The sequence below is a fragment of the Mixophyes fleayi genome, chromosome 2 (genome assembly GCF_038048845.1).
Source record: "Mixophyes fleayi isolate aMixFle1 chromosome 2, aMixFle1.hap1, whole genome shotgun sequence".
NCBI lineage: Eukaryota > Metazoa > Chordata > Amphibia > Anura > Limnodynastidae > Mixophyes > Mixophyes fleayi.
In genome coordinates this window covers 93,312,397-93,326,231 of record NC_134403.1, presented here as the reverse complement: position 1 = coordinate 93,326,231, position 13,835 = coordinate 93,312,397, and the positions used below count along the sequence as shown (strand labels likewise).

The 13,835-nt window shown below is 42.9% G+C and overlaps 1 protein-coding gene across 3 annotated transcripts in view; it reads left to right on the top strand.

The window, feature by feature from the left end:
* Positions 1-7,907: 7,907 nt before the first annotated feature.
* Positions 7,908-13,835, top strand: part of ACVRL1 (activin A receptor like type 1) — a 50,366-nt gene continuing 44,438 nt past the window's right edge. For all 3 annotated transcript variants that reach the window (XM_075199688.1, XM_075199690.1, XM_075199686.1), the window contains exon 1: positions 7,908-8,157. The gene's annotated coding sequence lies outside the window, so the exon portion shown is untranslated. The remainder of the gene's footprint in view (positions 8,158-13,835) is intronic.

The following is a 13,835-nucleotide window of genomic DNA, read 5'->3' as shown; positions in this document are numbered from 1 at the left end:
TAGTTTTGGGAGGAGCTTCATCTTGAATGCTGAGATTCTGCCCAACCAGGAGACCTCGTAGCACATCCAGGTTGTTTTTAATGATATCAACTGGGTCTGCAGTAAAGAGAAATTCTTATCTATAACTGAGTCTAGTCGCGGAGTTAACTGTATACCCAGGTATGTTACCTCAGTGGATTTTCATGTGTAATTAAATTCATCTTTCAGGCACCGTAGCCTCTCAATAGGAACATTAATTGGAAGGACTTCTGTTTTAGTAGTATTAAGCCTGTAGAGGGAGGCTCTGCTAAATTGGGACAGAATGTTATTGATTGCTGACAACGAGGTCTCCGGCTCTGTGACAAATAGCATGACGTCATCAGCAAACAAGCATAACTTATGTACCACTCCACCCACAGCCACTCCCTTACACTCTTGCTCCATTCTCACTCTCGCCACCAATGGCTCTATTGCTAGAAGGTAAATAAGGGGGGACAGGGGGCAACCCTGCCTACCATTAAAAATAGGGAAATTTGAGGACAGGAACCCGTCACTAAATACTCTTGCGGATGGATTAGAATACAATGTTAGGATGGCTTTCATAATATCTCCCCTAAATCCAAATTGTTCGAGAACTTTTATCATATAGGGCCAGTGGACTCTATCAAACGCTTTTTCTACGTCAAGAGAGAGTAAAAGCATAGCCTCTTTAGTTTTGTGGGATTGTTCAATAAGATGGAATATGCGCCTCGAATTATCCGGGGCTTGCCTGCCTTGTACAAAACCTACTTGGTCTGGATGTATTAGTTTGGGTATAACAGAGGACAATCTATTGCCAATAAGCTTCGCAAAGATCTTGATGTCTGTGTTTAATAGGGCTAAAGGCCGATAATTTTTACAGTCGGAGGGATCTTTCCCAGGCTTGGGGATAACTATAATATGAGATTCCAACATCTCGGGAGGAAGCTTCCCCGCTCAGTGCCAGCATTATATAGTTGCTCTAGCACGGGGAGTAGGTCTGTCTGAAAAGAGCTAAAGAATTTGTTTATGTATCCATCAGGGCCTGGCGCCTTACCCCTAGGAAGCTGCTTAATTACTTGTTTGATCTCTTCCTGGGACCATGGGGCGTTTAATACTTCCCTAGTGAGAGGATCTATGGAGGGGAGAGGAAGTCCCTCTAGGAATGAGGACACGTCTGCCTTACTTGGATAATGGGTGGTTGATTCAGCCTGTAAATTGTATAAGCTAGCATAAAAAGACGCAAAGATGTCTGCTATCTCTTTCGGGTTGGTGCGTTTAGTTCCCTTGGGATCTACAATGGCCTTAATACGGTTGCGAGCCTGCACTTCTCTTAGCTTTCTCGCCAGCAGTCTCCCTGCTCTGTTTCCTGCCACATAAAACTTTTGTCGCAATTTTGCTAACGCAGTGAGGGTACGATCCATGAGCTGTTTTTGCAACTCTGCCCTTACCAGAGAGATCTCAGCTCCCAGTGTTCTAGAAGGATTTTTTTTATTCCTGGTTTCTAAGATAGTAAGCTTAGACTCCAACTCTGTCTGCCGCTAAAGATTTGCTCTACGCAATCTAGCGGCCACCTGAATTATTGTCCCTCTAACTACCTCTTTAAGAGCGCACCAATATGTAAAGATAGATGTGTCTTTAGGGTCGTTGGTTTGTATATATGAGCGGATAGACTCTGTGACAGCCAACTTGACTTCCAGAGAAGACAACAAGTGTGCCGGTAGGCGCCATGGCCTAATGGAGGTGGTGAGCCACCAAGCTTCCATGTCCAGGCTACAGGCGCATGGTCCGACCATGTCATGGGGAGGATTCTAGCACTGTGCGTATGTTGTATCAACCATTTATCCGAAAGGATAAGGTTGATCCGAGAATAGTTATGTACCGCTGAAAAGAAAGTAAAATCTCTTTTGCTAGTATTAGCCACTCTCCATACATCATGCAGACCATATTCTACCAGGAGTTTCCCAAATGGCAGTGAAGGTTGAGCCTGGCCTGTACGGGGTGATGTATTGGCCTTGGATCATCTGTCCAATCTTGGATCCACCACAAGATTGAAATCTCCCATTATAATCACCTTACCTCTCTTAACTCTATCGACTAAAGCCAGTGTGGATTTCAAAAACGCTATCTGCCTAGAGTTAGGGGCATATAATGACACCAGGGTGACCCAAATACCTTCCATTTGGCCGATAACTATCAAGAATCTACCATTCTTATCTTCCACTTTTAAGGAGAACTTGAAGGGACATTTGGAACTAAGCAGTATCGCCACTCCACATTTTTCATGCGGGCCATTATCCATATAGCAATTAGGGTACTGGTGATTTTTAAGGGCTGGGGGAGCTTTAGTTGCAAAGTGGGTTTCTTGAAGGGCCACAATGTCCGCCTTAGCTTTATGGAAGGAGGCTAGTACCATTCTCTGCTTGTTAGGAGAGTTTAGGCACTTAGCGTTCAGTGATCGAAACTTAACCATCTTTAAGTGGTGGGGGCCAGATATGAGTTAAATGTAGATCAACGGCCTTGATGCTGACAAGCGGGTCTTGGATTGTACAGTAGAGAGCGTACATAGTACTTGAGGTGTTGTGTTCCGGGGGAAGAAGGGGGGAAACTAAAGTGGGGGGGTATACGAGGGGTCTATGACTCACCTCTGGGGGGGACGGGACAAAAATAACCCTATGTATAGGATTAGAGCTTTTGACAGAAGGGACAAAATCCGGTAAAATACTTAGTGCGAGGTGCATGGCCTAGGCCCCTCTACACCACTGCCCGCATGCAAATTGTTAAGAACCAAAATGACACGAATATTTCCTTGTAGATGTAAAACCTATTCAAACTGATATATTGACATACTGACAGCTGGCTAGTCTAATATGCATATGACACTGTAATAAACATTTGACAACATAACAGATGGGATGAATAAACTGAATCGATTGAATCAATTGAAGAGCTGAACCCTGCATGGCTCCTTATCTAGCCAGCTGTTAACCCAACTTTAACTTGTATCGATCATGCTGGCCCAATCTCCCCCTCTGAAATGACTCCCTCCAGGGTATCTTCCAATGGAAGGCAAATATATACATATACATACATCAATCAGATTGTGTCACCCAAACCTTCCAGCCATAGCATACGACAGCCTCTCCCTGGATTCAGCTAGCGTGATGGGAAGACCTGCTTAGGACCAGAGAAGGAGGGGAGCAGGGATCAGGTAGAGAATACAGGAACATCAAAGCACTAGGCATTTAAACAGATAGTAATATTAGCGACCATAAACTTTCTCCATAAGGTCCACAAGTCTTGGATAGGTCAGGAGGTCAAAACTTAACTTGGTACGCAGAAATTCCTGCTTGCAATTTTCTATGGCCATGTCCCAAAGGTAATGTAAAGGACCAAAACCCATGTACGGTATCGGACAAAGATTTTACACTTTGTAAACTTTGTTGACCCAATGGCAAGTTCGTCAGGACCAAACATAACTGTAACTTGTAGATTGTAAGACCGGGGCTCACATACTAAGATGACTCCTCTTGAGTTGCTGGACCTCCCTGTGTAGACCACTCTTTAGGAATATGGGTTCTGGGTTTGGGATCAGGTTGGTGGGTCTGGAGATTCCAGGCTGTTAGGAGCTTAGTTCCTTCCTCTACCGAGGATATGATATGTAGGACACCATTCCTGTGGACTAAAAGCTTTACTGGGAAGCCCCATTTGTAGGGAATCTCATTATCTCTCAAAAGCTTTGTTACCGGATGAAATGAGCAACGTCTTGCTACTGTAGCTTGGGAAAGGTCCGGGAACAGCTGGAGACCCTGCAATGGCCCTGAGGCGTCCGCCTCTCTCCCTGCCCGCAGAATACGCTCCTTGGTGTGGAAGAAGTGGACACGTAGTAATGTATCTCTGGGGAGGGCCTCAGATACGTTTCTAGCCTTGGGTAGGCGGTGTATGCGGTCAAGAAGCAGATCCTGCACAGAGGCTGTCGGTAGGAGCTTCTGGAACAGATTAGTAGCGTAAGAGTAGAGATCCGTGTTGGAAACTTGTTCCGGGATTCCCCATATTTTTATGTTGTTTCAGCGAGATCTGTCTTCTAAGTCTGTCATTTTAACTTTCATGGAACTCACTTCAGCCTCCAACTGCTCGTGAGATGTTATTAACTCATTGTGCGATGCAACTATCTCATCCGTTTTATTTTCCAGGTGGCCAGTCCTGCTCCCCAGCCCCGCTACTTCAGATTGAAGTGCTTTAATGGAGGAGCGCATTTCCGCAGACAGGTCGGCTTTCAGGGTAGCCAGCAGATGCTGCATTGACTTGTATGAAATCGGAGCTTGAGGGTCTATCTGTTGCAGCGCTTCTCTGGAGAAGGATAGGCTATTGCAGCATCTGCTTGGCCAAGCGCTTCTTCCAGGCCTCCCTCCGCTCGCCCCGATGAAGATGAGGCTCTCTGGCCTTGGGGCTTAAAGAAGACTATCTGAGTAGCAGATCTAGATGGTTTAATCTTTTTAATCTTTTTTGGAGCCATATCAAAAGGTATAGAGATATAGAAATAGCAGTCCGCAAGTGGAGAGATCCGGGAGACCAGAACAACTTGGTCAGGGCTGGCTCTGCTTGAGTAGGCTTATAATTGAACCCAGGGTCACCAGCCGTTCATATGAGATTCCTGCAGACTTGATCAATTTATTAGAGCAAATGGTAGACTGGGCAGAGTTTTCATCTCTTGCATATCAGAGGTATGCTATACCTGGCTGGACCTTGTAAAATACATGCGGGCAGCAGCTAAGGCTGCATTCTAGAGCAAAAGCATGGACTCCATGACTGACCCCACTATGTTAAGGGCTGTAATGCAGAGGCCTGGAGCAAGCATGTATTCTCCCTAGAGCATCAGGAGGGAGCAGGCTTGAGTGGAGAATGCTGTAGTATAATGCAGCTGTCACTACCGCCAGCGGTAGCCCACCCGCACTGACCTGTCACCAGAGTATTATTTATTTATTTATTTATTTTTTCTTCTCCCCTCTGGCTTAGCACAGCACTTGCTGTGCTAAGCCAGGATCGCAGACGTTTTTAAATCACCGATTGTTGAAACACTTGAATTTGCATTTCTCCCTTTTGGATACCGTAATTACAGATAGATAATCAAAAAAGGCTAATGTTATGACAAAGGTATAGATTATTTTAAAGTGTTCAAAATTAGTAATTGTCCCTTATGATATTAGCAGGATCTTATTGTGTTTTAGTAAAATGTGCAATATAAAATGCTTATAAACGTATTGTAGATTCAGTAAGTATTTCAGTTGTCCATATTTAGGTGACTAACATCTTTCACTTAAACTTTAAGAGAATTAGTGTCACTAATTTACACGTGTAACGGAACACTCTGTTCCCAAGGTGTATCATAGCTAGCTGTCATTTAGCGCTATGCTTATATTTCTGTTGAAGGTGACTGTCACTTATCACGGACAAAGTGGGATAAGAAATTAGTGTTTTATATAATTGAAAATGTATATAGTATTTCAGCAGCAGAGAGACCAGGGCCTGATTCTTGGTTCAGGTCGCCCTAGGCTAATACGTAGTATACCCTCGCCATCCACGCTAGGCTAATACTCGGTAGGTAAAAACAAACTCATCTTTAATTTCAAATTCCGCTTCCTTCACCCCCCCAAACATTGTTTATGTTCCCGTGTTTTGTAACTCATCTCCAGTCTAGTCAGCCTATTGGATAATCAGGTCCAGGCCGTACCGGTCTCTATCTTTATGGGCTGTCCCGTTACTAATGACGCCCTGATCCCAACATATGTTTCACCTATTGGGCTTGATTATTTGGAGTGTCACAAGGATCAGTCCTAGGTCCTCTGCTCTTCTCCATCAATAACACTATTCTGGGAAAACTAATAAGCTCCTTTGGATTTTAGTATCATTTATATGTGGATGATACCCAAATGTATCTATCCTCTATGGATCTCTCACCATCTGTGTTGTCTCGTGTTACTGACTGTCTTTCTGCCATATCATCTTGGATGTCCTCTCGCCAACTCAAACTCAATCTTTCAAAAACTGATCTAATAAAATTTCCACCAGCCAACAGAAGTTACCTACCTGATATTTCTATTTCTGTTGATAATAAATCCCACCCAAGTTCGGAGCCTAGGTGTTATCCTTGTCTCAGAACTATCCTTTGTTCCCCACAAACAATCTATATATACATTATGTTACATACATCTAAAAAACATTTCCAGAATACACGAGCAGTGTCCTCTTACCTCCCTGTCTGTATTACCCAGTATTGTTTTATTACTGAATTTGTTCCCAATTGTAAAGTGCTACGACATATGCTGGCGCTATATAAATAAATGATGATGATGATGATGATAAGAAGCCCAGCACCCACCACTGTATCACGTTCCCGATGTTAGTGGCGCTATATAAATAAATAGATGATGATGATGATAGTAAGAGGCTTCAAATCACTAGTGTGAATAGTTGTTTATTTGTTTGCCTTGTGATTCCTCAGCCTCTGCCTGCTGATATGGATGAATGGCTGAAAACACAGGAGGACGCTAAAAAGATAATGCAAAGAATTTAGTAAAAGCTGCAGAAGGACATGTACAAGCAAATAAATTAAGCTGAAGGTGGAAATCCCCTTTCATGATAAATTACCATACCTAGCGGCCTAATATGCACAGTAACTCTTTAATCATCATCTTGTAGTGCTTAGCTATGTTTGATGCACTTACTGGAATCTCTTATATATATTATTCATGTAATTAACCTTGGGGCTCCTTTTACCGTCAATAATCTGCCATTAATGACCTCTCCCACTGGTTCTGAAGTACGGTGGCTGTTCACCACTGCTTTGCTCAGGGGCCTCTTTTGCTCCCCTCCTGTGGACCACTGTCATCGGGAACCAGCGCAGAGGCACAAGACTGCTAGATCCCCACTGGACCACCAGGGGGAGTTTAACACACATTTTTATTATAAATATATTAAAAACAAATTGTATTTTAAATACATTTTAAACATTGATATTATTACATTAGGCACACGGCGCAGGACTTTATATACATTGACACTTATGGCGCCAGACATTAACTCTTAAAGAAGAGGGGCCTGGCTACAAAAATATTCTTCTGCACATGAAACCGTCTGTTATTATTATTACCATTTATTTATATAGCGCCACTAATTCCGCAGCGCTGTACAGAAAACTCACTCACATGAGTCCCTGCCCCATTGGGGCTTACAGTCTAAATTCCCTAACACACACACACACACACACAGACAGACAGACAGAGACAGACAGACACAGACTAGGGTCAATTTTGTTAGCGGCCAATTAACCTAGTGGAGTGTGGGAGGAAACCGGAGCACCTGGAGGAAACCCACGCAAACACGGGGAGAACATACAAACTCCTCACAGATAAGGCCATGGTTGGGAATTGAACTCATGACCCCAGTGCCGTAAGGCAGAAGTGCTAACCACTTAGCCACCGTGCTGCCCCAAAGTTATGTTTTTAAAAGTTGCGGTAACAGTAACAGGGTAAATATCAATGAATATATCTGTCAATAAATGTGCTGCTGCCCTGTTTTATATAAACCCAGAGATTAATGTCACCCTCCAGGTCCAAGTCCCCCCCCCCAAATATTTTTTTAAATACTTTGACAAAAGCACTTGGAGGTTGCCTGATACTTTTAAGCTTGACGTACACTAACCAGAGACACACACATGCCACATACAATGCAGATCTCTGCTAAAACTGATCATCATGTGGATAAATGGCAGCTCCAGGACCCCTTTGTCACTTTTCATTAATCCATTTAGTTTGAGCTTTCACATCGGTGGCTGGACTGTGAAAAGGGAACTGTGTCATGTGTTGCATCCTGTATTTTAAAAAAAAGACCAACAGGAAGTACTGGGATTGGTAGCCAGAAAAAAAAGACTGTTTTTAGAGAGAGGAAACTAAAGACATTATAAAGCCATGACGCGGGTTAGCAAAGTTATAATCAAAACCATAAGCAGGCAGTGAAAGAAACTTCAAGCTGGAAGAAGGGACTGATGTAAAAAGATCACAGGCGAGAGCTGAGGAACAAAACCTAAATGGATGAATAAGGCTTTTTAATGAACTGTCTCTCAGTTCCAGCTGCTGCTATCTCACTTCAAGCTTTGTGCAGGTAAAGTTGACACAAGATATATTCTCCTCAGACCCTCTATCTGTTATGTCTCCGCTCTGAACATGTACAGAGGACAGCTGCCCTCCGCCTAGACCCCCCTGTTCTTGTTTCCAATGTGGGCAGTGATTAGACGGACATGATAACATACTGCCTGTGTCCATCTGCTGGCTGCCTCAGTCTGTGTACAGAAATCTCTTTCACACTTATGTATTCTGTATATGTTATTGCTATTGTGCCATTATTGTACATAGAGCTTTAAACTAATACAATACGTGGGATGAATGCGGCTCTAAATAGAGACACTTTTAGGAACAAAATACTTTTTAGACAGGAATATCTATCATTTGTTCTCTTTAAAATCTGGTGCTGCTAATAAGGGGTCTCCATCAGATTCCTACAGGTCTGGGTATCCTAAATGTATTCCTCTTTTCTGCCACCAAGTGAATAGAACTTTGCCCACTATTTTTGACCTATTTCGATGGTGCCTTATTATAGACACCCGTCTACCACCACCACTGCCTGCTAAGATGCTGGTAGTTATAATTATGTTTAAAAAGCTTTACATGTCTGTTGATATGCAATATTAATACTATAATCTATCTAAGCTGTTACATTTTCAGCATTTAATAAAAACAATGTTTAAAAAATATGTTCTTTATATCACACATTCCTTAGGTTTAAATCTGTTATTTTAATGTCCTCTTCTATGTGTTCTTTATCTGTTTAAGATAAAGACCTAGACAAGGACTGTCTAAAACATTCTTTTAATGGTATACCTCGCTCACCTCTTTAATCTCTCCCTCTCCACTGGCATCTTCCCCTCCTCCTTCAAACATGCTCTCGTATCCCCCATTCTTAAGAAACCTAATCTCGATCCCCCTTTCTCTCTCGAACTATCGCCCTATATCTCTTCTCCCTTTTGCCTCCAAAATTCTCGAGAGGCTCGTCTGCAGCCGTCTCACCTCCTACCTTTCTGAATACTCCCTCCTTGATCCTCTCCATTATGGTTTCCGCCCCCTCCACTCCACTGAAACTGCCCTGGCTAAAGTCACCAATGACCTCCTCTCTGCTAAAGCCAGGGGTCACTTCTCCCTTCTCATCCTTCTTGACCTCTCTGCGGCCTTTGACACCATTGACCACCCCCTCCTCCTTCACACCCTCCAGTCTTTCGGCTTCCCCGGCCTAGTCCTGTCCTGGTTCACCTCTTACCTTACTCACCGATCCTTCTCTGTCACCACCTCTGGGTCTCTCTCCCCCCCGTCCACCCTTCCAGTCGGGGTCCCTCAGGGCTCTGTTCTGGGACCCTTAGTCTTCTCTCTATACACCTCCTCCCTGGGTGAACTCATCAGCTCCTTTGGCTTCAGCTACCACCTTTACGCTGACGACACTCAACTATACCTCTCCTGATCTCTCTCCCTCCCTCCTCTCTAGGGTGTCCGCCTGCCTCTCTGCCATCTCCTCCTGGATGTCCTCTCGATTCCTCAAACTTAACCTTGCCAAAACTGAGCACATAGTTTTTCCTCCCTCTCATACCTCATCCCCTTCTGACCTCTCCATCACTGTCGACAACACCTCTATCTCCCCTGTCCCCCAACTTCGCTGCCTTGGTGTCATCCTCGACTCCTCTCTCTCCTTTGGCCCCCACATCCTCTCTCTTGCTAAATCCTGCAGCTTCTAGCTGCGTAACATCGCTCGCATCCGGCCCTTCCTCTCTCAAGATGCCACCAAATGCCTTATCCACTCTCTGATCATCTCCCGCCTGGACTACTGCAACCTCCTCCTCACTGGCCTCCCCCACTCTCATTTCTATCCCCTTCGATCTGCTCCTAATGCTGCCGCTAGGCTTATTTTCCTTTCTCGCCGCTCCTCTTCTGTCTCCCCCCTCTACCTAGCCCTTCACTGGCTCCCATTCCCCTTCAGAATCCTCTTTAAGCTCCTCACACTCACCTTCAAGGCCCTCACCAACTCCACTGCGCCCTACATCTCCACCCTCCTCTCTATTCATGCTCCATCCCGCCCTCTCCGTTCTGCCTCTGACCGTCGCCTCTCTTCCCCCCGTATAACCTCCTCCCATGCGCGTATCCAAGACTTCGCCCGCGCTGCCCCCCTCCACTGGAACAAGCTCCCTTCCTCCATCAGAACTTCCCCTAATCTGTCCAGTTTCAAACGGGCCCTAAAAACCCACCTTTTTCTTAAAGCCTTTCTGTCTCCCACTTAACTTCCTACCTTATCTTCTGCCTCCGTCCCCCTACTCTCCCTCTCTCCCCTGTGTCTCTCTGTCTGTCCACCCCTCCCCTTAGATTATACGCTCCTCTGAGCAGGGCCATCTGTCCTCCTGTTTCCACCACTTCTAACTCTGCTCTCCAGCTACTTTGCCCTCCTCCTCGAGGGTCCACTCCACGTCCACTCTCGCTCCCTCCTCCCCCCTGGGGGTCTCCCTGTCTTCCGCTCCCTCTTTCTTGGGCCCCGTCGATTGCGGATCCTACCTCCCCCTTCCCCGCCCTCTCTAGCTGTGCATTGCTTACTGAGTTGCTGTGCTTACTGTTTACTGTACTGTGCTGTCTCCCATTGTATTGTAATTTGTTTGTCTCTGTACGGCGCTGCGGACGCCTTGTGGCGCCTTATAAATAAAAATTAATAATAATAATAATATACTGTCCCTATAGATCCCTACAATCTTCTCCCAACTGTCCCTCTTTTATTCACCTCCCAAACTCTGTATAATAGCACCAATGCTATGTATTTTATTTTTTTATTGACTTGTTATAGTAATGTTTATTTCGAGGTGTATGCAGGTGAGTGAGAGTGTATGAATGCAAGCAGACATTTGTCTGTTGATGCTAAGTATCCCTCTATGGCCATTTGAAATATGAGTAGGAATTATTATTTTATTATCGTTATTTATTTATAAGGCGACACAGATTCTGTAGTGCCGTAGATAGGTAATCATGTCCGGCACTGAGGCCACTTACATGTATGAATTGGTATGTGATTGTGTAAGTTTGGACCCAAATAAAACACACACTTTGTTCACATGCGTATGCTTACAGTTTTTACAAACAAGCATGTAGCATGCATGAAAACTATATGAAACAAAACCACGTGTATTTCATGTATTTAGTATTTACATGGCTTATCAGGTAGCCCTAGCTAAAGCCAGAACTACAATGATAGCACCAGGAAAGTAACAAGTAAATATGAGTATATGAATCGTAAAGCACTGTGGAATATTCTTATAAATAAATGTTAGTAATTATACAATGTTGCAGACATCAATGCAGGACTTGCAACTGCTAAAATGTTCTACTTTCAAATATCCCCCTGAGGGGCCAGAGTAACAATAGGTCTCACAACATGTTGCTGTGTGAACATTTCAATGTTTTTGTTTGTGTGAGACCACAATACACAATGCACATGTTTGACTAGGACCAGAGGACCTTTTGCCATCATTCTTCATCTCCTGCATGTTTTGACTACCCAGTTTTGAAGTGGGAGAGAGTAGAACTTCTTGTAGTCAGATTCTTATTAATGTGTACAGTGGCAGAAATGTATTTCAGATAGTGAGTTTGCTGATATTATAATAGACAGAGTCATTTACAAAAAGCAAAAATTCAGCACAAATGCTGCTTCTTGCCATCATGCAACTGCTTTTTTGCAAGTACAGTCAAACGTTTTGAGAATAACACAAATATTGGTTTACACAAAGCTTGCTGCTCCAGTGTTTTTAGACCTTTTTGTCAGATGTTGCTATGGTCATGCTGAAGTAAAATTACAAGCATTTCATAAGTGTCAAAGGCTTTATTGACAATTAGATTAAGTTTATGCAAAGATTCAATATTTGCAGTTTTGACCCTCTGCAATTCGCCCTGGCATGCTGTCAATCAACTTCTGGGCCATATGAATTTAGAAACAACTAAATTTGTGGTTTATAAATGACTCTATGGGGTAAATTTGCGGCCGCTGGATTTTTCCAGCAATCTCTGCTGATTTTTCCTTGCACCTCAGAGAGGTAATTGAATTCTCCCCTTATGGCCTTATGTAAATTTGCATGTATGTCTATATTATTTGCATATGCACATAAAGATATGAAACAGATTACATTTATTTATTGTCTTGCCCATGGCTTTCCACAACTGTAACTAAATACATTGCTTTGTATTGTAGGAATCCTTCTGTGTTGTTCAGCTATGGATTATTATTATCATGAAAGTTGTTCATTCTGTTTCACTAGATACAATATGAAACCTCCCTTCTCGATACAATCATATCCATACCTGTCAACATTCCCTATTATAAAATCAGGACATATAAGGTCAAGCGCCTGATAGCCCCAATTACTATTATATTCAAGGACAATAAAAACACAACAATATGATATAAATGCATGGCTGAAAAACAAGGTACTTAGTAAAAGTTGTGGGATGGCCATTGCAAGCCAATACATTTAAGAAATCAGAAGAAGGAAACCCCCTTTATTGAAGTTGTCCACTTTTTGAAAACCAAAGAGTCTCCTCTCTTATCTGAAGCCGACTACAGTCACTCTGCTGGAAACCTCAGTCTGTCCCATCCTCTAAATAAAGCTTCATAGAGTTCCACTGAAGAGTATGGGGTATTGCTATCCATCCAGGTGTAATCTCAGCTCCTGACTTTAGATGCAGGGGGTGCTTAACAGTTTTTGCTACATGGGGGTTCTAGTTATATTAGACCTCAAAGAGTGTATAACCCCTTTAATTGTCCCTATTTATCCAAAGAAATGGGAGTATGACCATGTGTTTATTTTCTGATAATACTGCTGTGGATTCAGGAGATGAATATCAGACTAGCACAAGTCTGACACATATGGGAATTGTTTTAGATAACTTACTAACACAGTCTAATGGAATGTGGATTTCTCAGGCATTGAATATAACTTTTCGCCATCATAATATGTTTATGTTTAATGCTGTGGATAATTAAGGTACTGTAATATGCATGAATATGATATATATGCGCTATTCTTGCACATAACATATTTCTGGCAGTCCAACATGTTTTACATTTTATTTTCTTGCATATAATGCTGCTCCCATGGGTGATACTTGTTGCCAAAGTTTTCTACCATTTGCTTCTACATAAAAACTCTTAGGGTCATTTCCAACACAAAAAAATGCAGCACACAATAGTTCAGCAAATTCTCACAAAGTCAGATCCTTATGGGATGCCTCAAACAGTCCCTGTGGCCAGGTCCATTTCTTATCTTGAGCAAATAATTACTGATCCAGCAATCCATGTCATTCTTGTATACTCTGAATTGCCAATAATCCATCATATAAATATTCTACCAGAACATTTTACATTTCCCACTGCTTTACAAAGAGTATGTATAGCCTTCTTCAGTGCCAAAAATGGTACTGTAACAACTTTTACTTCCTGATGTAATGCAGAATCATATCTAATGTACCCCGTACAACCTACACATAACGGAATTATACCACATGTGTCCTTTCAAACTGTGGAAATATATATAACTTGTATGTTTTTGTGATAATGCATGTAATATCCATATCAGAGGTATGCAGGATTATTGACTGACTGCTTTGGGTAAAAATTAGAGGACAGAGTACAGTGAGTAGTCATTTGAGCCGCATTAAGCCTAACATATATGTTTTTGACTTTAGTCCTTATGTTTTGGTAGAGTG